Raw genomic sequence first — 26,579 nt, forward strand, 5'->3', positions numbered from 1 at the left:
AAGCAAGAAACAGAACCTCGGGAGCAAAGAACAGGTGCAATAGGAGGTGCCGTTAGTTTAGGTAGAGGTGGGTATCCCTAAATTTATGTCTAGGGCGTACTGTGCTATTCTCTGACTGGGGCATTTTACCTTAGTGAAGTCCTTCAATGTAAAGTGCCTTTGCCTGCCTGCCTGTATGAACCGGTTCTAGAAAGGCTGGGTTGTGCAAATGCTACCTGGGCCCTGCCTTGATGGAGCAGGAGCCATTGGGATGATGCTGCGACAACCAGAGAGGACCCAGAAAAATCTGTACCCCTTAAACCATGTCTTCTGGACATTGCTCTTTATTATTTTTTTAATTTATTTTATTTATTATTTATTTATTTTTAATTATTTTTCCTTTCTTTATTTCTTTACATTCCACATTTTATCCCCCTAGCCCCCATCCACCTTCTGACTGTTCCACATCCCATATCTCCTCCCCACCCATCTGTCTCCATGAGGATGTCCCCACCCCCACCCCATCCCCCCCACAACCAGACCTCTAAACTCCCTGGGGCCTCCAGAGTGAGGGTTAGGTGCATCTTTCTCTGACTGAACCCAGACCCCGCAGTCCTCTGCTGTATATGTGTTGGGGGCCTCATATCAGCTGGTGTTTGCTGCCTGGTTGGTGGTCCAGTGTTTAAGAGATCTTGGGGGTCCTTGTTAATTGCGACTGCTGGTCCTCAGGGTTGCCCTCCTCTTCAGCTTCTTCCAGCTTTCTCCTAATTCAACCACAGGGGTCAGCAGCATCTGTCCATTGGTTGGGTGCAAATTTCTGCATCTGAGTCTTTCAGATGCTTGCTGGGTCTTCCAGAGTGCGGTCATGCTAGGTCCCTTTTTGTGAGCACTCCATAGCCTCAGTAATAGTGTCAGGTCTTGAGATCTCCCCTTGAGCTGGATCCTACTTTGAGCCTGTCACTGGACCTTCTTTTCCTCAGGCTCCTCTCCATTTCCATCTCTGCAGTTCTTTCAGACAGGAACAATTATGGGTCAGAGTTTTGACTGTGGGATGGCAACCCCCCCCCCCATTTGATGCCCTGTCTTCCTGCTGGAGGTGGGCTCTATAAGTTCCCTCTCCCTACTCTCACACATTTCATCTAAGGTCCCTCCTTTTGAATCCTGATAGTCTCCCAGGTCTCTGGTGCATTTTGGAGGATCCCTCCCAACTTCTGTTTCCTTTCTGCTGGCCCTCAGGGCTTTAGTCCTTTTCCCTCAAGCAATAACAGATCAAGTTCCCCTCTCCCTCCCCTCCCCTCACCCCAACCCCCATCACTTTCCCTCCCAGGTCCTCCCTCCCTCCCCACTTGTGATTGCTTTCTTCTCCCTCTCTAGTGGGACTAAGGCATCCTCACTTGGGCACTTCATCTTGTTGTCCTTTTTGAGTTCTGTGGACTGTATCTTGGGTATTCTGTATTTTTTTTTTTTTTTGGCTAATATCCACTTACTATAAAGATATTTTTGATGCCTTCCCTCTACTGCCTAAAGAGAGCTGAACTGAAGGAGGACTATTCCAAATGGAAAGGAGAAGAGAATTGTGTCTTTCATCTCAGAATCCCTCCAATGAGAAATAACATTTTAGTAAAGGCTAGGCTGAGTCCCTCAACACAGTGTGCATATGACCTGGTGACAGCTCTGAGCTCTGTCCAGGATGGAGCTCCCTGGGCCTTGGGATGCTCCAGCCATGCACTTCATGAAGCTGTCTTGCCAGTTTCTATCCTGGCTTCATTGGGCATGATTCAAAGAGAATAAGCTCTTATCCTCGTAGTCTCTTAGAGATAATAATAATTTTTAATGGATGTCTTCCACATACTGCATTATGGTAATTCTTTGAATAATAGCTGAAGATACATGCTCTAATCAGTCTGTAGTACACTCATGCTCATTTTATCTCCACGTTTGTTCTTGTCGAGTTAATGCGATTTAGAATGAATGAGATGAGTGTGTCTGTGAGAGTGTTTCCAGAGAGCATTCATTGGGGGAGGCAAGACCTGCTCTCAGAGGAGACCCTAGAGAGAAGCAGTGTCCCATGCCTGTTTCCTTTGCTGTTCTGAGTGCCTCTATCACTTCAGCTGCTATCAAACCTTCCGACACCAATTCGGTATCAGCAACTGGGCAAGGAGCTTCTGAGACTCCAGAACAGGATTGGAATTGCCAAACCATTCATCTCTGTGGACTGAGCAGTCACTGGATTCTCTGAATCTTCAGCATGTGGGAGGCCATCAGTCATTTCTATAACATAAACTAATAAAAAAACACCCTTCTTATAACACACACACACACACACACACACACACACACACACACACACACACATGAAACACGTACATGAATTCTCTCCCTTTAATTCTGATCAAGAGAATCCCACTTCATACTGTGTTCAATATCCCCTAGGATTCCTCATAGTAATTCTTTGCTGGAAACTGGGCTGTAATGAGTGAAACCAGAAGAAACCACAGAATTTACTAGAATCTGCTGGATATTTATTTAAGAGTTTTCCAAATTCTTCTTCCTTATACTGACCCAGAGCTCCAGTTAGTATAGTAACAGTAGTAAACTCATCTGTAGAGCATTCCAATGGCCTTTATGTGTCAGGTAAATGCATTTCAACATGGCGTTCATCTTTGTCTACAGACACATGGGTTCTGTCCTTCCTGTCTTATAGCTGTCTACATCTACTGATCAATACTAAGGTCCTACAGATGTGCCTCATACATTTCCATGCTGAAAAGTACACAGGGAGAGGGATCACATGATGGGAAAGGCCAAAGCTAGACTTTCTCCAAAATAGGGAGATCTACTTGTTAGAAAGCACGGGCAAAACAAGACCCATTTTCTATCTAGCTATTTATCCTGCATAGGCTACAATAATGCTGTCTCTGCTTCACTTGTGAAAGCCAGCCTCCTAGCTGTGCATTCTGTTGCAGTCCTGAGGCTGTGTGCCAACTCCCATGTGGCAGGCTTCCTGGCACACAACTTGGCTGGACATTTTGATGCCCGTGCCATTGGTGGTCCATGAAGTGGAAGGAACAGATGAGTGAGGGGAAAAAGGATACCGTGAGCCCACCCGGGAGCAGGTGGTAATGGGAAAGACATGGGCTTGGCCCGGGGAGCACGTTATTCTTTAATTCAAGAGGTGTGTGGAGGTGATCGAAAAGAGAGGCTTATGCTAAACTGAACTGGGAGATTAAATGTGCATCCCTCCCTAAAACTTCTGCTTATATTTCCTTGTGTCCCTGTCCTCTGTCATTTATGCTCCTGCTGTCACCAAGGCAATGCTGTGTTTTATGCATGGCTAGTGCTCCAAGTCTGGGAATTCAGTTCAGACTTTCAATCAGTGTGAGGGCTTCAAGATGCAGCAGTTATCCTCCAGAGCTCCAGCTCACTCCCTGCCTGCTCATGGCGGGGCTCCACAAATCAAATGCTTTCAGTTCTCCTAGACTGCTGTGGTCTCCTTTGTTCGTCTTCCTTGGCAACCACCCATCATTTGGGTTGGAACATTCTTCCCTTAGCTAGCTCCTACTTTTCCTGTAAGACTGCTTATCATGGGCCCACCCCGGAGACTCTGACAAGCATTCGGACTCAGTCTGCAGCTAAGAAGCCACGGGTAAAGTTTGAAAACATTACGTGTTGATCTCTAACATGCAAAGTGTATACATCATACACGTTTTCACTGGACAGAAGTTAACACTTCAAGGATAGAGAATGTCTTGCATCTATAATGCTTAACATGCACGAATTGCTTAATAAGTAGGGGGACTATATAGTTTACCATCCAAACTAGAATGTTATCAACCATTCTGTTGGCCAAACAGGTGCTAAGTGTGCCAAGCAGAGCACTCAAATTCTCCCTTTAGTTTGGACTGCTGAGTATTTTGGAATGATTTCCTCCCCTCCCCCCCTCCTTTCTTCCTTTAACCATGGCCTTGTGTGTGTACTGTATAGGTGTTCTACCACTGTATTATAAACCCGCCACTTAAAAATTTTGAAATGGAACCTGTTAATTTCCCAGGCCACTTTTGTACTGTCTGGTAGCCCAGATTCACAAGTTCAACTTGTAATCCTCCTGCCTCAGCCTCTGGAGTAACTAGCACTACAGGTCCGCACTCTAGGCCTTGCTTTCCTGATGCTGCCAACATCCAGTATACTTCAAGGCACACTGGATGCGCTTCATGTTGAGAAGTGCTTAAGTCCATTCTCCTAACAGTTAGCTACCACCAGCACTTCATGTAGGACAGGCAATGTACCATTGCTATACGGCAGGGAGTTGGTAGTGCTTGCTGCTTCTCATAGAAGAAGAATATTTTCAAATGAGTATACAAGAAGCTTCATGCATGGAACAGGTTGCACCAAGTCCAGTATCTTCTACTGTGAGTGTTCCCTTATACAGTCATCTCTCCCAGGAGGTTCCTTTTCCTTGTGCCTGGTGAAACCTGTGGAATTTTGTACTCTTCACAGTTATTCATAGAGTCCGTTGTAGTAACACACATATGTAATCCCGGCACTCAGGTGGCTGACATACCTTGAGCTGGAGGCTAAGTTGGACTGCAGAGCAAGACTCCGTCTCAAAAATAAGCAGCCAACCAGACTAGAGTTAGCGGTGAATACGTCATCGTCTCAGACTTTTGCACGTGTTGTTCTTCCTTGAGAGTATGGTTACTGTGGAGACGGTGTTTGGAAGCTGTGAACAAGAAGAGAATGAAGTTTGAGATGTCGTTGAGTGGGAGATCAGAAATACCAGAATCCCTTCATTCACAAACAGTTCTTGGCTAATGACTCAGTTCAGTTGGTTCAAGGGGATGTTTCTCAGTTCTCCTTTGACACTCTGTAATGTTTTTGCATTCTCACCTCAAGGAAGATTTTTTTTTCCCTCTTGTGTGGGAGTCCTCTGCCCACAGGGTCGTTTCAAGTTAGACTTAAGAATCACTCAGAGATGAAAAGACAATGCTTAGCTGAGCCGCAGAGATCTTTGTTTCAGCTTGGATCTTTAAACAATTCCTTCTAAATATACACATCGCCTATTAACTCTTCCAAGTTTTCAGAGAAACTATTAAATTTAACAAAAACTCAAGGGCTTGCTGGTACACATCTATTTCCAGAATCAGGCATTAGTGACAGCGTTCAGTTATAGCCAAGGTATGTAGGTCTTTGGCTATGAGGTTCATGAGATGATTGTGTGTGTAGATTGAAGGACTGAGAACTTGGTTAAGGTTTAGGTTAAGTTTCTACTTACCTGCTCAACAATAACTCCGTTGGAGATGTCTCAGAGCACATGCGCAAGGCAGAATATACACAGACTATACATCTTTTCAGAGAGTCACGACACTGTCAGAAACAAAGAGAAATCTTCATTAGAATTCTTTAACCAAGCTATTCTCAAGTTCTTACTCTTTTTGTTTCCACACTGGTTAAAACTCGTCCTTTCACAAAAAAAACCCCCAAAAAACAAAAAACAAAACAAATTCTAAATTCTATCAAAGGAATTTGGTCTAATTATCTTACCTGGCACCTTAGCAACCAAAGAAAATTAAATCGAAGAGGATAAGTACCAGAAAAAGACCTGGATCTGACACAAAATATCCAGAGAACCTTGAGTAATTGATTTCCTTCTCCTCTTCCTGGCCTCATTATCCTCAGTGATACATGGAAACTAAGGGCCAGAAAAGCCGATTGCACTGCAGTTCTGCGGGGTGCAGGCTCTTAACTTCGAACGGAGAACGCGCCCTTTGACCACTAGTCGTCCTTCTTGTGCAGAAGATGAGAAAGCTTCCTCTGGTGCTGTAAAGCAGACGGAAGTGTTTTCAGTTGGCTAGTACCCAGAAGAGAAAACTCGCCCCATTCACTATGCTGACCTTCGTTTGCTTATTATCTTTGTATTTTCCCAGAGAGGTCCATATATAGATCTGCATTACAAAGAGGATGACATTTTAAAAATAAGCTAACTTCTCTGTAGTATGGTTATTCTTTCCTTTGTAGGGAGTGTTCATTAAACTCTAGGTGAAGGGGTTTAAGTCCCAGAAGGTAGTGATCAAACTAACATAAGTGAATAATAAATGGATTTTGTTTGTTTGTTTGCTTTTTTTTTAAAAGTGTTTCAAAAATGGTGTACTTGCTTGCAAACACATATACTCAACAGGAGAGAACTACAAAGGCAACAAACTAGAAGCTTCCTTGTAGGTGTACCTACCTGTGAGGCTAGGGACTCAGGTTTTTATTTATATGGTTGCAGACATTAACATCTTAAACTGCATTCTGAAATAAACGAATGGAAGACACACTCAGTGAAGGGCAGAACCTGACACCCATTTTCAGGCAGTTAGAAACTCTCAACTATCAGGAAGAAAAAAAGTGGCTTGCATCATCTTTTATGATGCAGTTTCCAATCAAATTTATTGCATGAGGGTGTGTGCTGTCTAGAGCTACTGGTTGAAAGACTGAAAATATCTGAAAGTTAATTATTATCACTTTAACTTTGGGAATGTAGCAATGAAGGGGAATTTAAGTTGTCAAGTAGCCCTTTTGATGCCATATTTCTGTATGTGTAAGGACAGAAAGAAGGGGGTTATAGTAATAGTCACATCAGTATAATTACATACATGACAATAACATATGCTATATTTAGGAATATATTATTTACAAATAAAATGCATATAACATGATATACACATAATACTATCTACCCTATTTACCTGTGAGTTTTATAGCCTTAGATTCAACCAGCTAAAGAGCAAAATTATTTGTAAAAACAACCGTGTGTTTATTAAATATGTACAAACACGTTTTGTGATCATTCCCTAGGTGGTAATAACTTTTATGTAGCATTTGTGTTGTATTAGGCATTAGAAATGATGCAGTAAAGTATATTGGAATATGTGGGTAGGTTGTATACAAATAGCATATTATTTTAAATAAGGAATTTAAAGAGCTTCAAATTTTGATAGCCTAAGGGGAATGAACTAGAATTATTTCCTTGCAGATTCTGAGGAACAGAAATGTGTGTTGTGTGTATGTGTTTGTGTGTCCACGCATGAGTGCATGCATACGTGCATGCATGAACTTAAATAAATGCATATGTACCATAGCCTGGTATATATTATATATGTGAGTACTGTGCCTCTGTAGTGTATGTTACACACTTTTGTTACTATGTGTATAACACCTTGTGTGTTATGTTGCTGTAATATGATAATTGCCACCTTAATAGTAATACCTTACATTTTGGGGGGCTTACTCTGTTTTGAAGATCATATTTCATGTTTTTTTCTGAATTGAATCTTAATTTCTTCAGTGAGCCTATAAGTCACTATGAGTTATGGTTACTTTTATGTGGTCCATGAAGAACCAAGGACTAAAAAAGAAGCCCCGGGACCCAGAGCTGTATGAAGCAAAGGCAGCATAGTAATCTATACCCAAACTGCAACAATTATACTCTGCTGTTGAAGACCAAAGGTTTGCCAATGGCCATAAAGATGGAGGAATCATTTTAAAACAGAGGAATGAATCTAGCTCATCCTTTCTAACTCGGGCTGTAAGAAGTATATTAAATCCTGGAAACACAGCCAAATATTAAACGGAGCTTGGAGAATCTTGCGGAATACTTGGCGGAAGAATTGAGGAAACTGGAAGGGATAGAGACTCAACAAGAAGATCAATAGAGTCAACTAAACTGGGCTCTTGGGGCCTCCCAGAGCCTGAATCACCAACCAAAGAGAAAGCATGGGCTGGACCTAGGCCTCCTTGCTCATATGTAGCAGACAGGAAGCTTGGTCTTTATTCAGGTCCCCCAACAACTGGAGCAGGGTGATCCCTGATTCTGTTGGCTGCCTGTGGATCCTGTTCTGTTAACTAGGCTGCCTTGTCTGGCCTCAGTGGGAGAGGATGTGTCTAGTACTGCAGTGAGTTGATGTGCCAGAGAGGTTAGTATCCCCCTCCTTCTCAGAGGAGAAGAGAGGGATGGGTAGAGGGGCTGTATGTGTGTGGGGACTGGGAGGTGGGGGGGATTGTGATTGGGATGTACAGTGAATAAATAAAATAATGGAAAAAATCCTGGAAACCATTTTTACTCTTTTCTGTGCATAAGATTTGTTGCTATGCAAAAGGCATGTATATGCTCGACAATGACTGATTACTTATCTCATAGTTATCGCTGTGAAGTCATCCAGCTTCATAGTTGAAATGAAAATTGAATGACAATTTGAAACAATAGTAACAAAAACTTAGACCCTAGATTAAGATAATGGATATGTCTTTGATCTTCAATGGTCAGAGAATGTAGTTTTGACCAAGCAAAGCACCAGTTGACTACATATGAACAGGAAAATATTCTATGTGGATATTAAAAGGAAAGAATACTAATAGAGAGTGCAAACTTCACTCCTTGGTTTATTATATCTGAAAGTAGTAACTTAGAAAAAGAAGTAAATATTCAATTAAGATGTTATTGAACCTGGGTTTGGAGAGATGGCTCAGCAGTTAAACACACTGGCGACTCATTCTTTGCCTTTGTGCAATCTACTGGGAAGATATTTTATACCCTACCATCATTAAACATTTTAACCGTATTTAGGCTGTAATCCTAGCTGTACAGTCTTCCCTCCTCAGGTAAGGGTAACATCTTTGGAAACACCTTTGCTGAGGCTCTACCACTGCATATTTGAAATACTTCTGTACAATTAGTAGCCAATGCTGGATGACAGTTTTTAGATATCCATGGCTGTATGTTAAGTGCCAAAATATTTTCATAAGCCCTCAATATCAAACCTGATTTTCAGGGAAGAAAATAATATACTGAAAATTATTTTATTATTGTTTTATGTGTATAGGTGTTTTGCTCACAAGTATGTCTGTGTACTACATGCTTGCAGTACTCATAGAGGCCAGAAGAGGGTGTTGGATTCCCTGGAACTGGAGTTATAAATGACTGTCAACTGCTTTGTGGGTCCTGGGACTCAAACTTAAGAGGTGCCAGGGTTCTTAACCACTAAGCCATTTCTCCAGGCCAAAATATTTTTAATTATCATTTAAAATTTGATTATTATTAATTTTTTGAGACCAAATGTCTTTACAGAGCACTGGTGTTCTTGGAACTCACTGGCCTTGAACTCACAGAGATTCACCTGCCTTTGTTTCACAAGTGCTTTGATTAAAGGTATACCCGGCTCTAGCTCCAATGTTTTCTGTTTAAACTACTGTAAGATTTCCTAAGGACTCTGAGAACAATCATGAAAGTTGACAAAAATCATAAAATTACGTTGTCTTATCTATGATGTTTAACATTTCATTAAAAAATTTAAAGTTTACGTATTTTACTCTATGTACGTGAATATTTTGTCTCATTGTATGTTTGCACACCATGTGCATACCTGATAGATCTGGGGTCACAGATGGTTGTGAGCCACCTTGTAGGTGTTGGGAGTTGAACCCAGGTACTTTGCAAGAGGAGAACATGTTCTTAACTGCTGAACTATGTCTCTGGCCCATTATTTAATTCCTTAACTAGCTCAATTAATAGTGAGATATGTTTGTAAAAATTGGGATGATTATCATAACTGCTTCATGGGAGAAGAGTTATCTAAAGGAAAGAGAAGGCCATCAAAATGTCCTTACTACGTAAAGAGCACTAACAGATTATGCACGTGATGTCTATTCTCCATTGCCAACTTGACAATATTTAGAAGCACTTAAGGTACAACTTTAGGGGTGTGTATGAGAGTGTACCCCAAGCCGGGAAGACCTATGGACTGGAGTTGCAGCCTGAATGAAAAGGAGAAAACAGACAAAGCCACAAGAACACACAGGTATTTCTGTTTCTCTGCTTCCTGTTCAGTGCCACGGACCTGGCCGCCCCTACCTCCACACCTTTCCCGATGTGGCAGAATCCATTTCTCTGAACTGTTGGCCAGAAGAAGCCCTGCCTTCTCCAGGATGCCTTTTGTCAGGCATTTGGTCATAGTGGTAAGAAGACAACCAGTACAATGGGGACTTTGAAAGGAGAGGAATTTGATCTTACTGACAAGTACTGCGGATACTCCAAAAGATAGGTTCCTTGGCCTTGCTTTGGAAGACCCTGTACTTGAGAGGGGACAGCACAGGGCTTTGCGAAATTCTACATTCCTTACACAAGTTTCTGCATGGGAGGCACTTCTCCGGCAGAAGTAGATTCTGAACGGACGGGTACAGCTCTATACCCAAGTTAATACCTGATGCCTGGCCTCAGTGGGAGAGGATGTGTCTAGTAATGCAGTGAGTTGATGTGCCAGAGGGGTTAGTATCCCCCTCCTTCTCAGAGGAGAAGAGAGGGATGGGTGGAGGGGCTGTATGTGTGTGGGGACTGGGAGGAGGGGGGGATTGTGATTGGGATGTAAAGTGAATAAATAAATAAAATAATGGAAAAAAAATCCTGTAAACAATTTTTACTCTTTTCTGTGCCTCATCTATGTGAGCGGAATGGACAGGCCATACCAAGCCACCATTATTTCTGTGTGTAGATGCACATCTGTGTATTCATGAATAATCTTTGGAGATTATTTATGGCCACAGGCATTTCTATTAAGAAAATGTTTACCCAGTTTAGGAATAAGGCTAATGGGGGCCAGCATGCTTTTAGTTTTATATGAAAATTTGTTCAATGGGATGAGCCAAGGACTGTTGACGTATTTAAAGAAATGTACCTTTTTGGATTTGCTTTTCTGTATCAATTAAAAGTCTTCATTTGTGAGTTTATGTTTTCCTTTAGTAAATGGGAAAACCCCATCAATTCCTTGCAACCTAGATGTCATTAAACACTGATGTTTAACAGCAGTGTCAGTGCATAAGTAAACGACTTCTGAGTTACTCATTAAGAAATACCAAAGGACAGTTTTGTATCTGATCCGGCAACTGCATTCATATGCCTGTTGGCTCTTGTTCTGTTTCTTTCAGCCACGCTCACCATTTGCCCATTTCTTAACTGAAGCGATGAATACAGCAGCCCTTATCTAGTTTGTATTCTGTGGTTCAGTTTCCTGAAGCCAACCCCCTTGTGAAAAGACTCCATGAAAAATTTTAAAGACAAAATATGCACCAACTCTAAATTATCCGCCATTTTGAGCAGGATGATGTGAACTCTGTTCCACCACCAGTGTGATGAGAACAGATTTTTATCTGGCTTATCCTAACTATACCCATTACCTCTTGTTAGTCACTTACTAGTTATCTCGAGTATCAGACAGATTGTATGCCTACTATCTTGACACTTGTTTCTAAGTGACCCTAATTTACTGAATAATGGCTACCAGACACTAAAGTCATGATGTATACTTAGATGTATAAAGAGGAGTGTGAAAGGCCTCAGCAATAGGGAATCAAAAACCTATGATGTGCTTGCTATGGGCTATAGTATTCGTGTATGTGTAAAGGCAGAAAAACAAAACTCCAGCTGGTTAATCTCATTTATCAAACTGGAACAACTCTGGTCACATGCTTACATCCAATGCAAAAGGAATTACATGACCTAAGTAGAGGGAAACATTGTACATATGGTTTTATTGCTATCCATATTTCTATCGGTTCACTTGGGACCTTAGGACATAACTATCTGAGTATAGCAGGTATTGCTGGACCTGGACATTGTGTTTGGAATTTCTGGAAGCAACATACTTTCACAAGGGTTTTTTCATGTTTATTTTGTGATATATTCATGGAGAGATTTTTATTTTTCATGTTCAAATAAACATGAGAGAATGGAACTATAGTCTAGTAAAGTAACTACTCACCTCTCACTAGTACTACTAACTTCTCACTAGTACTACTAACTTCTCACTAGTACTACTAACTTCTCACTAGTACTATTCTCCTCTCACTAGTATTCCTCTCCCTCCCTCCTTCCCCCTCTATCCATATCTCCTACCCACCATTTCCTCTCCTTTCTTCTTCCTTCTTCTCCCTATCCAGGTCTCTTTCTCTCTGACAGACACTTCAGTTTTCCATCTTAACAAATTTCAGCCATGCAAATCCCCCTCTTCCTTCTCTTTGTTTGTTCCTTCCCTTGCTTACATCTGTCTCCTACTTTAAAAAAGAGATACGCACATCAGCTTTTCATTGGCATCTTCTCCCCCATATACTGAATGCTGAAATGTTCTCCTCCTGTCCAGCCATTCTAGTGCTACTTTGTCTGGGTCATGATGTTTCCTTGTCCACTGCCCAGGGTCTGGTACAATCTGAAACAGGGTCTAATTCTACTCCTGTGGCTCTCATTCTGTTCCTCATAGAATGGCCTAAAGAACCACTCCGAATTTTCAATTCTAGCATTCCCGTCCCCCTTTTATAGCTCCTTACTGGCTTTATACTGCATTCAGCTACCTCCAACCTCACCAGGCCTCCTGTTCTTCATTCTCTCTTCCCCTCGGTTGCTTGGATCTTCTCATTCACAGATTTTAGTATCACTAGTATCCTCCATTTTCCTCAAATGATCCACACTGCTTCCACCAGAAGGTTCTGCTTTGAGATCTCCTAGAACTTTATGTGCCATTTCTTGATATGCTTCAGTCTCCATCCAAATGTCACCATCTCAGAGGTACCTCATGACCACTCAATTAATGGCAGACCTGCCAACCTTCAAAGGGTGTGCTTTTCCACACTGCTCTAATTTCCTTACCAGTTTCTAAAATACTTTACCAACTTATTTATTTTATTACATTCTTTATTCCTTACCTTATATTTATTTCTCCACTCTCGCCAACCCCCTTTTTGCTCTAAGCAGACAAGGAATTCATATGGATGAAGAATCAATTTTGTGGAATAAACCACACAAATGTAAGAGTGGTGAGTCATGCTAGGAAAGCAAAGGTTGAAGGTTATCTGCCCATTTGGAAAGAAAACTTTACCCAGGGTCTTGGTGTGGTTTCTAAGTTAGTGTCTTCTGAAAGCTAACCAAGACTTTGCCAAGAGCTCTTAATGGACAAGGGCTGTGTTACTTTTGACCTTTGTCCCAAGCGTGATGTATGAAGAGGCAGAATCAAATAACATTCTGAGTATGTGGGGTACTCCCAAAGTCTTCACTCTTCCAACTTTAAGTTGCATGAATGTCTACCGTTCAGAGGCATTTCCAGGGTATCTTTATCCTCTTTCAGCAGGCATGAATTCCTCGAAGGATTAAGGTAAAAATGGAAGGGACAAGCATGTTTAGTTTGGGCAGGACTTGAGCCAGCACATAGGTTTTATGTAGCCCAAACAAGTGTTTAAATATTTGAATCATTTCCAACATTTCAAAACGAAGAGGTTTCAAGCAAATCATAGTTTTTATGTTGAAATCAAGCCTAATTTCTCTCTTGGGGGTCCTCTTTTGGAAAAAAAAGTCATCCTGCTAGAGTATGCAGTTCCAGCCAGATTCATGGCATTTCTTGGGGTTCATAACCTGCCTGGTCTTTGCAAGCCTTTATCTTAGCTTCCTACAGTTTTCTGCTCAACTGCAGATGAACAGAGACTACTTCCTTCCACACAATTTAGGCAAGACGTCTGAGTTTTGTTGTAAGTAGGCAGTGCAGATTATTATTAAAGAGGGCTATGCTCATATTTATATATTTAAAGGGATCATAATGCACAAGTCCCAGATACATAATCTGAGTTTTGGAAATTTTTAATCATCTAGGTAAACTGATAGTCCATGGAAGAATTGTATTGGGTAATTTTTGTGATTTTTTTAAAAAAGGGCATCATTCCTTCTTCCCCCCACCTTTCTCCTTCCCTCTTTCTTTCCTTCCCTCCCTCCTTTGCTCCTCTCTTTTTCTTTCTCAGAGGAGGGGAAAATGGATCCCCCAAAAGATTACCCAGCCAGTAAATGAAGTACTGTAGGGTATACACCATTAAATCTTGTTTTGACATTTGGAGTTTACTCTACCATATTCTACTCTTCCTCCACTAGTAGGTAGGGAGTGTGTACTGGGATTTACTCTCATGAGATTTTTTTTTTCTGAATGGTGTTCCAGGTTTTGCTCCCCTTTCCTGGACCCTGACTCTACTTCACTGCTATAACAGCCATGTACCATGCCTGCCAGGATGCTGCCATGTTCCTGCCTTGATAATAGACTGGATCTCTGAACCTGTAAGCCAGCCCTAATGAAATGTTGTCCTTATAAGAGTTGCCTTGGTCATGGTATCCGTTCACAGCAGTAAAATCCTAAGACAGAAGTTGTTACCAGGAGTGGGGTATTGCTGTGATAGGCTGGACCATGATTTTGTCTGGAAGAATGTGGATTTGGAGAGTAGTGGAATGCTTTCAATGGGGCTTAATGGGCTATCCTAGTAGGAATAGGGAAGACTTTGCTACTGAGTGATTTGAATTGTGTGGACCTGACCCACGAGGTTTCAGTAGAGAATTTCAATATGTGATCTAGAGACTGTTTGGGGGTATTTTGGTGAAGAATGTGGCTACTTTTCACCCTTGTCTGAAGAGTCTGCCTGAGGCTAAGGTGAAGAGACTCAGATTAATTGCATGGACAAAAGATGTCTCAGAAATGCCCATCATAGATTTTGATCTCTGGTTAAGTCTCATGAAGAGCATTTAAAACAAGCATTACAAGCTTTATCCAGTATTTGAAAATATATTTTGAGTCTGAGTCTTATTTCTGGGAGCATGGGGCTGGGAGGCAGAACCTGGACCTTTAATGTAATCCAAATTATATCCCAAAGCTCCCACCTCCGAATACCATCAACATGTGAATTTGAGGATTGTTGATAATTTATGAGTTTAGTGCAACATTTTCATATGATAATAGTAGCTTTTGAACTGAGCACTAGAAGATAAGGAAGATTTTACAAAGACATACCAGGGGAGTGGGGAAGGAAGACAGAAATCACTTTCAGATCTCTCAGAATAGAGAAATATTAACCAATGAAATTAAGCATTACCTAGTGACATTCAGTGTATGATTGTGTCACAGACATTTTTTCACCTAATATTCACAATACTCTATGAATTAAGCTTATTATTATCTGCTTTTTAAAAATTAGAACATGGACATGTAAATATGTTAATTGCCTAAGGTTACAATGTAAGTATATAGAAACAGCATGCCTTGGATATCAGGCAGTGTAGTCTGAATGCTTAGCCTATTTAGTTCATGAGAGCAATATGAGGAAATGTATCCTAAATTGTCCAAATTAGAGTGTAGTATTAAAGGATAGAAGTAATAGAGAGAAGAGGTAACTAGAACTTCTACACAGAGAAATCTCTTGGGCTTAAGTTTGTCAATCATATTGGTAGGTAACTTATTTGATATTACATATACATGTCAACAACTGCTTTTGCTTTATATTAAATATGATGTGACTTGGTGGCAATGGTAGATGCCACCTTGGTAGCAAGGGATGACAAAAAGAGAACCTTGCAAAACTAGCTCATGCAATTGCCCAATCTGAAGAACTTAGCTGACAATAGACATTACCTCCAATAATGACTTGGATAAATTAACTTGCCTAATGGTATGTTTAGGAGAAATAATAGTGGTAGACTATGAGATTTAAGGAGAGAAAAAAGGGAGGAGAGGAGGAGTACAAGAGGGCAGGAGGGGAGGAGGGAGGAGGGAAGGAGAGAAGAGGAGAGGAGAGGAGAGAGAGGAGAGGAGAGGGGAGGGGAGAGGAGGGGAGGGGAGGGGAGGAAGGCAAAAGGACAAGAGGGGTGGAGGGAGTTTATTGTAATAGAATAAGATATTAGAGCTTCAGCTATAGCAGAGAACATGAGAGTACAAAGGGAGAGACATTAGAAGCCAGATGTTTCTGGAATGGATATGAGGGAGGAGAGTGGAGGGAGAGAGATGTAAGATCTCTCTCTCTCTCTCTCTCTCTCTTCTCTTTTTGATTTTCTCCCTCTCTTCTCCTCTCTCTTCATCTACTGTCACCTCCATGTTTCCTCATGAAGATCTTTATATAACATTGGTCCTGTTGGATAATACACTACAGCCTCCATCTCAAAATCTTTACTCACATCTACAAAGATGTTTTACCTGTGTAAAACAGCATATAGGTACTAAGATTGGAATATGCTGTCTTTATAGAACACATTTCTACTTGCAATCTATTGGTTACAATCAGTGACTTAGCATATTTCTTCCTAAGTGCAACATCTTTGTGGAGTACAGTCTTACAGGTGCCTTAGGAGGAGTGCCACACAGTGTTCAGTACAGAACCTTTGAGCAATGCTACCCAGAGTTAGAACTATGAAACTGGCCCAATCTGGATTGATGATAAGAAGCTGCCTTGGAGTTCTGGCTTTGGTGAAAGATTAACACTGTCTGAATTGACTGACATTTTAGCTTGGTGACAGTAGCATGGCCCTATCTTACATGACTGGCTGGTTTTGTTTGTCAGCTTGGCACAAGCTAGAGTTACCACAGAGAAAGGAGCCTCCCTTGAGATCCAGCTCTGAGGCATTTTCTCAATTAGTGACCAAGGGCCCCTTGTGGGTGGTACCATCCCTGGGCTTGTAGTCTTGGGTTCTATAAGAAAATAAGCTGAGCAAGCCAGGGGAAGCAAGCCTTTAAGTAACACCCCTCCACCGCCTCTGCATCAGTTCCTGCTTCCTGACCTTCTTGAGTTCCAGTTCTGACTTCCTTTGGTGATCAACAGCAATGTGGAAGTGTAAGCTGAATAAACCCTTCTCTCCCCAACCCCCCAACCTTCTTCTTGGTCCTGATGTTTTGTGCAGGAAAAGAAACCCTGACTAAGACACTATCTTATATAAGGTCACTGATGGGTTCCAAGCAAACAGTGACAGAGATTAGGTTTTTTTTTTTTTTTTTCAATTTCTTTTTTTTTTTAATTAGGTATTTTCCTCAATTACATTTCCAGTGCTATCCAAAAAGTCCCCAGTACACTCCCCACCCAGTCCCCCACCCACCCACCCCCACCCCTTGGCCCTGGCATTCCCCTGTACTGGGGCATATAAAGTTGGCAAGTCCAATGGGCCTCTCTTTCCAGTGATGGCCGACTAGACCATCTTTTGATACAAATGCAGCTAGAGTCAAGAGCTCTGGGGTACTGGTTAGTTCATAATAATGTTCCACTTATGGGGTTGCAGTTCCCTTTAGCTCCTTGGGTACTTTCTCTAGCTCCTCCACTGGGGGCCAGAGATTAGGTTTTGCTGTGCTTTTAGAATGGGTTAGAGATGTATAAAGTTGCTTACTGTTAGAAGACCACTATAGTCCTGCAAGAGGAAGAAAATAGTAACTGAATGGGGATGTGGATAAAGGGAAAGAACAGGTTAAGCATAGTTTTTGAAGTTGAATAAACAAGATTTCCTGGTGAATTCAGACAGGAAGGGATAGGTAAAGAATGGTCATATTTCTTTTTGGGTGATGGATATTAGTACCAATCAAACAGGAAACAGAATGATGAGGCTAGGAAAAGGATTCATGTGTTTAAACATGATTTGGTTCCAGATTTCTACTGGGGATTCAGTTGGAAGAGTCTTATACAAAGTAGAATATATCGATCCATTTCAGGGAGTGATTCAAGATAGAGGTTGGACTTGGATCAGTTGAATCTGTTCACTCATTTAATTAGTACTTTCATAGACACGCTGTTGAGAACTGTTCTAGACGCTGGCAAAGACTCACTCCAACCTATATCCCCATTGTTGATCAAATGGTTTGACTTTTGGCTAAGGTTGATTTTTTATTTCAATATATGGTACATACCAAGTTACTGAAAACATAATTAGCAAAAGTCAGTAAATACGTAGCAAGTCTAAAAATGATGAGTAATAAAGTTTACATAGCAGTGCATACAAAGCACCGCTCAAACATGTATTTGCTAGTACACTGAAATTGTTTCATCTCCTGCCAGCGCGATCTTCAAGTTGTATTTAGAATCATTTTACCATGACCTGAATAGCACTGAATCACTTCCTTGTTGAAGGATACTGTGAAATGGTCCGTATTCATCTTGATACTACCTGTCTCCTGCATTCTGTGTTGTCTACTTGACAATGGAAGTTTGGGTGCTCATTTGCTCTTTTCATCGACACAAATTAATTATGTTTTTAAAGGTAAATGAGAATCCCTATATTATCTTCTGATTTAGCTTGGAGTATAGGTTTTTACATAACTCCCCTGATCTAGAGGATCATGTGCATGCTTTCAAAAATAGGCAAGAAAGACTGACAGAAAGGGGTGATGTGCAACCTTTGCCCAGCCTTTCTTATTTTGTGCGACCTCATAAGTAGTAAGCAAGGAGAAGTTTCTCTTTAAGAGATGTTCATGGAGGGAAATGAGGGAGCCACAAACGTGCACTGTCATCTCTTCACCTGCCCCCTCCTCAGGAAGGATTAGACTGAACCCCAAGAATAGCTTATAAAGGTGAGAGAGACTGAGAGACTGAGTTCCTTGACAGAACATGGCATCACTTTAAAAATAGCTTCATTAAACAATCACGTGTGAATCTGATAGGTTCTAACATCTAAAAACTGACAGGTAAGATGATAACTGGGAACTTTCTAATGACAGTGAAGGGGTGCAATGTGCAGGGGTGCAATTAGCAAAATTCAAAGGAGGGAAACTGAAGGTCTCTAAAGATGAGGCAAGTGACTCAGTCTTTCTGTTGAATAAATACCAGGAGGATAAAGTGGAATATTTAAAACGGGCTTAGGAGACTCATCAATTAAACCAGAGTCCAATTAGCAATGGAAGGCAAAGAGTTTAGTATATAACTTGTATTTCCTACTTGATCTTGATTTGAGATAATGAGTAGGAGACCGCCTTCCTGTTTCTGGCCATAGTACTCACTTCTGGTCATTCTTTCCAGTGTATACTTAGGACATCCATGAGACCGTTAGAAACTCAGTTGAAGATAATGTTTATTGTTAGGTTTAGTTTTAATTTATTTTTATGCTTTAAAGATTTACTTTATTATTTTTAAATAGCATGTGTGTGTGTGTGTGTGTGCTATGTACATATGAGTGCTGGTACCTGTGAAGGCCAAAGGCATGGGGTTACCTGAGGTTGGAATTGGTTATGGGCTGCTCGGTGTGGATGCTGGAGATCAAACCCAGGTCTTCTGCAATGGCAGAACATGTTCTTAGCCATTAAACCATCTGTCCAGCCCATTATTGTTAGCGATTACAGTGGTAATTAACAATGATAACATGACTAATTTCATGAGTCTCATTTAAAGGGACTATGGTATGATCTCATTTCCTTTCCCAGGAGGCTAGTGTAGCTTCCTCCTTATTCCTACCTTATAGAGGCTTTTGGGAAGTTGAGTAAGTTACTCATGAACCCACAGTTGATGACAAGCTTCCGACTTCCACCTGAGAATAGGAGTGCCTACCTAGAGATATTATTGTCCTTAAGTACTTACTTCAATATACATGTAATACAAGAGATTTATTTTCTAGTTGTGTACTCTTTGATACCGTAATAAAATGTAACAGGGGTATTCCTATCCTCTAAGATCAATAGTGTGAATAGGCTCCAAAGTGAAATCCACACACGTATTATATCAGAGGGGTCTGTGCCTTAGAATTTGATAGAAGTTCTGCTTTAAATCACTTGGAACTTCAGAATCGCTTCAGGGATCAATGGTGGGAGAGAGAAATGTTTTAGTCTAATAATATTAACCTGAATATATAAAATGAGCTATCTAGGGACATAATGTACTTTTGCATTAGAGAGGAAGGAAGGAAAAAAAATTGAAAACTGGAGCAGAGAGGTAGAAAGGTGAAGAGGAATGTAGGTTATGGAAATGAGAAGTCAGATTGGGAATAATTTTGATGAATAATTAGTGAGTGCAGGGGGCTGGGGTAAGGCGGGGCTTACTCTGCAAATTGCATAAGTGCCTAGAACCTGGAAAGGCATCATGCATTTCATAGCATTTTGCTTTGTTCATATCACTAAACGGCAATGGTTTAGATGCTGCTACTGTACCAGAGGAGCCTAAGGAGCTATCGCACCAATGAGAAGATAACTTATCTTATTCTCTTAGTACATGATCACTGGATTTTGACATTCTACTAAGGCTTGCTGGGGACCCTTTGAGTGTTGATGGCAATGATCTGAATCTCTGTTTTTTTGTTTAGGACACAGCTGAATTTGACCATGTAGTACCAAGATCCTGTCACAACAGTGTCTTACAAAATGAGAATGGATGGGAATCTTTGGTCTGTAGCAGCTGTTATTAAATCTATAAGCCTAGCTAACCTCAGGAAGATGGCTGGCAAATGACTGTTTTATTGTATGCTTAGGTATGCTTTGATGTAGTACCTGGATGTACTTTGGACACAGTTTTTTTTTAAAATAAGATTATAGATTAAAAATTATGTCCCATGCATGAAATATAGTATAATGTGGAGTTTAATCAATGATGACATGTTTTGAGCAATGAAAGTGCTAAATAAGGTAATATTTAAGATATGAATAAGAATACTCAAGGGTAGGCTGAACCAAATTCTAACAATGTTCACGAAAATTGCTGTATCACAAGGTTCACTTAAATCAATGTCACTAGATCCTGCACCTCTGTCAAACATCCAGTGTTTCCAATGTCTATGGCTACCAGTCTGACTGTTCTCCAAAACTTACAACACAGAGATCAGAAGGTTATGTCTCCTTCCCATCTATCTACTCTGGCTTTACTAATAAGTAAAAATTAAGGGCTGATGTAATTCTTAACTGTCACCACAAAGAGACTTTGTGATATATCCTTGGCTCTGAGTTCTTCCACAAAAAGGATTAATCATACAACAACAAAAATCGGATGAAATTCTGGGATACTTCAAACAGCTAAATGTTGACTTACAAAGCTAACTAACTGGTGAACCTAGTGAACTTGGAGACTAATAACGCAAAAGTGAGGTAACTGTTGATTGCACAGTAGATGCAGTTTGGGTGTGAGCAAGCACATTGGTAGTCTCAGAACTCCTTATCTAAATGCCCAAAGTTTAACCCAGGTAGATATCATTTTCACTGGGCTTAATTAAGCCTTGTGCATGTGGATTGTTTTGGAGAGAAACAAGGCCCTACCTAACCTGAAACCTAGCAGTATAAAATTTCCCCTTGGCAAGGCCAGAAGTCATTACATTTGCTATTCTGATTTATTATATTAAGAATTCTCCACCCTGTAAACAAGATAATTTAAAACACACTGATCTAAATTAAAACCATAAGTAATCTATTATAAGTGAATTTTGCCCAGTTTTTTTCAAAATGCTCTGTTTATATTTGTAAACCTCAATTTGATTTTTAAACAGATCCTCTACTTTGCTTACTTTCTTGAAATTATCTAGGTGTTTCATCTGTAAACCTCTCTGTACCTTTGAACCTGTTGTCTTGTTCACTGTATTCTTCTCTTTCCTACCTGTACAAATGTCTTAACAGTTCATCTACTTTCTAACCAGAGTTTCGGTAGTCTGTAATGCTTAGATGCATACAAGAAGTAAAAATTTGGAATAATATTAAATTGGGAGATGTTGTAAGTAGCAAATCCATATTGAATTTTAGACTTTTCACATCAAAAGAACATATAATCTATAATTAATATTTCAACAATAATTATGAGTTTAAATGATATCAGAACCAGAATGAACACATTTGCCCTTTTATTATTTCAAGAACATTTTTATTACAATTTGTTTTATCCAGTAATTAAGCTCATCTTATTTTAGAAATGGTTACGTTTTGAGGCAGGGTCTCTCCCTGAACCTAGAGCTCACTGTTATCTAGATGGACTGGCTAGTGAGCCCCAGGGATCCTCTTGTTTCTGTTTCCCTATCCTGGGAAAAGGAGCACTTAGCACCACACACAGCTTTTTCCATGTGTGCTGTGGATCAGAAACTCATGTTTTTGCAGCAAGCCCTTTGTTGACTGTGCCATCTCTCTAGCCCTCCCTCCAGCTGAAATATTCTAGAAAGAAACATGAACAGAGAAAAATCTTTATGCCCTATTGCAACATTGGAAAAAAAACTACCCAAATGAAGTGCTATCTATGTACTCAAGCACACATGACCTATGTCTAAAATTTATTTACCTCTGATACAAATCTGCCTTTCCCACGATGAAGAGAAAAATCATAAAATCCACCAGAAAGTTGCCGTTTAGAGTCTGATGCGATTACTAAAGTTAAGTCACTTGTTTCTAGTTTCCTGATATCAGAAATGGAAACAGTTATAAGGAAGTGCTAATAGTTTTGGAGGAGACTGCCATGACTAATGTGTGTAAAAGTCCTGCACAATGCTATCATGATATGAGTAAAGAAGTGTTACGTAACCATGGGAAGGAGACCTTATACCATTGGCAGATGTGAAAACACTGGCAGAATCCAGATGTCCCCTGCTTTTGGGATACACACAGTCTCATTGGTAATCTTGGTTGCATTCCTGATGAATAGCTATTTCAACCAGGGAGAACAGTGTGGTCATTTTTGTTCTGAAAAACTGTCCTCTCCAACATGGAAGTACTCACTATCTTTCTTCCATTTAAGGTGTCAAGGCACTTTGGAGTTGTTTCCTAATGCAAATAATTGTGTCGTTCAATTCTGGAGCTGAAACACAATCTAAATGAATGTGTAGGACGATGAACATAGAGGTTGAGATTATTTTACATCTTCTTATAGTCAGCCATCTTGCCTGGAACATAATAGGCATTCAAAAACGTGATAAAAGAAGAGAAAGTTCCAGTCTCTGGCTGGAAGTCTGCCAGCAGAGGATGGAGAAGGGAGAAGATGAGGTAGAAGATGAGGTAGAAGAATCTCTAGATCCCTGGTTTGTTCTGTTGTAGACATGAGTTCTGGAGAAGCAAATGGACATTCTCACCTTTCCTTCTCAAATGCAGTGCTAATTTAAATGAGTAAGTGTTTTAAAGAAAATTTCTTATGACTAAATTTTTTTTGGCAGACTTTTCTAGATGCTCAATCCAGATGACTCTTTCTTTGGTGCACATGGGGATATGTAGTTAAGCAAGGCATGTTTATCCCTTGCTTTGGGAACACAGAGTGGAATATTGCTTTTTACAGGCTTGTTTGGTTTGGGTCTCATTATCGCCAGCTACTGAATAGGAAAGTCTCCTAGGTTTTCTTTCTTCTTCATCTTCCTCTCAGTAAGCACATCTGAACAGGAGTTTTCAATTATACAACAATCTACATCCTTAAAGATTCATCTTCAGGAGATTTTAGGTTAGACAATGTATAGTATAGTATACCTTCAACATCTTTGACTTTTCCTTCTCTTTCTAAGCCCCTCGTCATCCTCAGCATCCAGATTTGTACTTCTCTAAATGCTTTCCATCATACTTCTAAGATCACAAAGTTGTTTTTTCAGTGAATTTATTTGCCTATTTATTTAATAGTGTTGTGATTCTAGCATGTACCATCAGGCATGTGTTATCCTAAGGATGTCGGTAGGTGTGAACAATTATAATCTTTGCCATCAAAAGCTTAGAGACTAAGTAGACTAGACAAACAAAGGATAGGAGTCATAGTTTGGATGCACATGATGCACGTGATGCACATGAGCATCTGAGTAAGCTTAAAAATTGCAGCAAAGGAATGTTTTGGTTTCAGCATATTCCTGATTGTTCATCATCTCTAAGTAAAGACAGAACTCAACCTAGAATTGATAAATAAATTCCTATTTGATTATGAGTTTTAGAATGACATCCTTCCTCTTCCTCTTCTGTTTCTCCCTTCAGAGGGAGGGTTTGAGGGAGAGAAAAAGAAAGTCTCAGAGCCAGGGTAGGGATCTTTTTCTCCCCACAGAAATTCATCCAGACTTTAGAGTAGAAAATATTGAGATATGGGGAAAGGTTTAGACATTGAATAAGCAATTCATACTGGGTAATAGTATTATCAAAATCTTGGACAGTTTGTTCCCAGATTTTCATTTTGATAAGAATTTTCTTTCTTCCATTTGGATATGAGCAGATAAGTACAAATATCAGGATCATAGCTAACAGGAAAAACATGTGTAAATGTGATGTTTCCCCATATTTAGTGTATGGTCTAAAGAAGCCTTCTTATGTGTCTCTAAGTGAAAGAGACCAAGGACTTAAAGAGAAAGAAATGAAGGCACTTTGATGCTCTGTGTGGGAAGACTGGTTCAGAGTGCACATCTGAACTAGCAGCTTCTGAGCCCAATGATGGATACCATCACAGTGCAGGCAGAGATGCAGTAGGTCCTCATGCTTCCACTCGCAACTATGATGGGCTGTGGGTTTATCCCTACATCACCCAATGGATGCAATCAGATGCACTCAATATGATTTAAAAACATAATGTTGAGCCGGAACTTAGAACAACTGGGAATACATGGAAATACAAAGAAACATAGGCAAAGCTGAGATTTTCCTTGAAGACATTTGAAAACCCAAGTGAATCTAAATTTTACAGGTTTGATGCAGAGCAGAACAGGAGAACAAGTAGATCTTGAACGAGGTTGGGATGGGAGTCGGGGCAGTCTAACAGTGTTTCTTTCCTTAACTTTATTGCACTGGAAGCCTGAAACACCACGTTGTCCAGATGATCTAGAAAGAAATCCATATGGAAGAAAAGGAAATCAGCTCCTCAAGTATTGGAGTGGAGAGAAGCAGTTCTCCCAGGAACTCAGATCTGTAAGCCTCACCCCACTCTTTGCAGAGCTTGTTTTGAAGTCATGGTGACTAAACTGTGTTTGCCAAACTCATAAATCTCAGAATTTATTTTCAAGCGGTGCAGGTTCTAGGTTGAGGCAAAAACAAATTCTGGGTATTGGAACAAATCTATCCAAGTCTCAAATGAAGCTCCAAGATTTACTAGTCCAAAAAACGGATCAAGGAGAAGCTACACTGTGACTAAGGCTGAAGTAAAGGGAGTGAGCACATCAGACCTACATATCATGTTTTAGACATGCAACTGTTAGAAAGTCTGGCTCCTGGTTAAAAATGGACTGGGGAAATCACATGGATCAGTGCATGCAGGCTTTTAAGTACATCTAACTCACACCCATCTATATGACCCTTTAGGGGAGCACTGCCCTGTTCACACCAGATCTGGTTCAAATCCAGCACACTGTGATCTGAAAGGGAATTGAAATCAAAATCTCAGGTCCCTTTGCCTATTATGTTTATTCACATATTCACACTCCTGGCTCAGCTCCTCCTTTCTTAGACCTCACTGTTTGAGGAATTAGTAAATGTCTCCTTCCATATCCTATGTGGGGATGAGGGAAAGTTTGAACATGTCTTCTGTACTCTGTCACAGGACACCGTGCTTTATAGCACCTCAACCATCATTTCTAATTCCATCGTGCAGGCAACTTGAAATAATCATTTAAGCCATTTAGTCCAGGCTCCCTTAACAGGGACGCACTGATTCATGTGAAGCCATGTGTTGCAGGAAATATTTAAAAAGAATGACATGTTCCTGGGCTATGCCCTGCTATTCTCTGACCCGGCGGGCTGGCTGACTATGCACTGGTGGGCAATGGCCAACCAATTTTTTTTTTTTTTTAAATCTCATGGAGACTCTCTGGCCTGCAGCTCCCCAAATGTCTCTACCCAGCTCGCTAAGTTCCCACTGGTGCGTGGCTACCCTGTGCTTCAACTCCCCAATGGCCTTTGTGGTACACCTCAGGCAAACCCACATGCTTTGCTGCAGTAACTTTCTCTCTTGAACCTAGATGAACCACGCTGTGAAGGAAAACACAACACAAAGTTAGTTCAGAAACAACAGTAACTCAATCGCTGGGCACAACAACTAAAATCCTAATTTTGTAAGCCTTATTAAATCTAAATCCTCCAGTGGTGAATCCTGAAGGATCTGCCATGGAAACCGGGAGACATGTGTAGCTACTTGTCCTCATGCTATCCCCATCCAAAAAGTACCTAACTTTCTCCTGCTTCCTCTCTTTCTCCCTCCAACCTTGAAGTCCAACCTACTCGCCCAGTGATTGGCTCATTTATTCATTAGGGGATGGTTCACAAAGTCACCTGAGTACATGACTCATACCTCATTTGCAACCCCCCCCCCAAAAGCAGAATTAGCATCAAAATAAAAGCAACCCCAGTGCTATCCACAACAGCCAAGTACCATTTTGTGGAAAAAACAGAGCAGGGAGGGTAGGGACTTCTCCAAAGTTCAATCTTGCTTATGGCTGTCCCCACACAGGCTTATCTTTCATTGTTGGCTGCCTAATTGGCTCCTCTACCTGACAGTTTCCCTCCTGGTCTGACAGCTCAGCTGAATTTCAAACATTTTAAAAATGTTTAAGCACAAAAGAAATTTTTAAATAGAAGTAGAGCAAAATTAAATATTTTAAGAGATCCAGGTAGCAAAGAATCAAAGAAAACCAGTAAGGAATCAAAGAGGTAACAAAGGAAAATTTGAAAAAAACAAGCCATCAACATATCACAGAAGAACCCTAAAAATAAGAGGATTTTGAAAATCTCTGGAGAGAAGACAGAATCTCTCAATAGTGATGCTAGTTTGGTAGGGGCTTCTCAGGAACCATAGTGAAGGCAACAGATAGTCAAAGCACCATCATTTGTAAAAGCAAAAGCCAAGCATCCCCCAACACACCCAGAAAATATCTGGTCAACTTATATTCCTAGACAAAAAGGCAT

Source organism: Mus caroli, unplaced genomic scaffold (assembly GCF_978045245.1).
Source record: "Mus caroli unplaced genomic scaffold, Mus_caroli_1 scaffold_9, whole genome shotgun sequence".
Lineage (NCBI taxonomy): Eukaryota > Metazoa > Chordata > Mammalia > Rodentia > Muridae > Mus > Mus caroli.